Below are 1,762 nucleotides of genomic sequence, written 5' to 3'. Positions count from 1 at the left end.
TTATCTTACAGCACCACACCAGAACTGAGGGATGTTGTTGTTAAGTGTTGTTGAGTTGGCTCTGAGGAGTGGCTGGTGAGATTGAGCAGCTGATCTTGTGGTTAAACTGATGTTGGCGTCCAGTGCATTATCCCCCAGTGCCACACAAAGACTCCACAGCACCATACCAGAACTAGGGGATGTTGTTGTTCTTGTGAAGTCCCAGCAAGTTGGTTTTGAGCCATAGCAACCCTGTATAGCGTTTCTGAGGAGCAGCTGTTATCTTTGAACCACCGACTTTGCAGTTCAAACTGACTTTGCAACCCAGCTCATTAACACACAGTTGCACCCCAGGAAGGGGATAGTTGACTTAAAATGATATGTATGGAAAGGACCTTAAAGTTTCAGTATGAGGCATCATTATGGCGTCTAAAAAAGCTAATGTAAACTTTGTTGCCTCTAATGGATTCTAATACTTAGAATGAGAGAAAGATGGTCTTGAACTATATTAGTCAGACTTCATCCAGTATCTTCGTTCATTCTGTACACCATTGCATTAGTTACAGAGAAAAGCAATCTGGTGCGGGAAGGGAGTAATTTTATATGAGGTGTGGTTGAATGAACTGAAGGGAGTTTAGCCCAAATAAATGAAAACTGAAGTAAGAACATAAACTCTGACTTGAAGTGCTTGAAGGATAGTCATGGTGAAGAGACATTATTAGTATTATTTTATTTGAAGATCTGGAGAGTATAATTGGAATCAGAAATTAGGGAGACAGATATTAGGTAAGGCATTTCTTTTCTTAAAAAAAAACAACAAAAAACGATCCTCAAAGCAGTAATATGCATGCTTTATAAGGGTAACTAATACTACAAAGCAAATAAGTGAAAACCACAGTTACCTTCATCTTTCCTACCTTAATCCTCACTCCCCAGAGAGAACCTCTAGAAACTATTCTCACTGATTTTTCTGGCATTTCCCTCTTCTTTCTAAATTACAATGTGTGTTGTACTTTAAAAATACAGTGTAATGATCTTTACTAGTCAATTCCAACTCATAGTGATCCTGTATGACTGAATGCGCCACAGGGTTTCCCAGGCTGCAATGTTTATGGGAACAGGTTGTCGAGTCTTTTCATTAGCTGCTGCTGGATATGAGCTGCGTACCTTGCATTTAGCAGTCAAGCATTTAACTGTTACACCATCAAGGCTCTTGACTTTGCATTTCTAATATCCTTCCCTCTCATTCCCTCATACTCTCAATATTGTTATATATCTGTTTCTGGTTAAATTGAAATTCAGGCTGCACAGTATGCAAATAGGCATGTATTTGTTACATTACATATATTTTCTGCCATATATGACTTTTTGTTCTCAGAATTAGTGATTGTCTTATTTTCTGTTTGTTTGGTCCCCTACCACCACCAGGTAGTTTTGTTAATTCATGCCCAAACTCTCTATCAGAGTTGCAAGACATCAATTAATACATTTAAACATGGTGGTTAATCTCTCAGTGCCATTTTTTTTAGCAAATTTCTGTGGAGTCCTCAGCTCTCTAGCTTCCATCTGGATGCAGTTGTGGTCCTTAGAATTTCTTTTGCCTCTTTCCTGACTTTCAGTGCTCTCTTTCTTCTTCTAGTCGCCTTTTTTAAATCATGAATTATGTGAGTTTACATGGGAGAACATCAGTTTTACATTCATCCTGTCATATTTCATTTCATTACAATCATTACAATCCACTGCATGCATCACTAAATAACCAAAGGGTACAACCCACAGGCCC

This window comes from Chrysochloris asiatica, unplaced genomic scaffold, assembly GCF_000296735.1.
Source record: "Chrysochloris asiatica unplaced genomic scaffold, ChrAsi1.0 scaffold00031, whole genome shotgun sequence".
In the NCBI taxonomy this organism is placed as follows: Eukaryota; Metazoa; Chordata; class Mammalia; order Afrosoricida; family Chrysochloridae; genus Chrysochloris; species Chrysochloris asiatica.
This window is presented reverse-complemented; position numbering follows the sequence as displayed.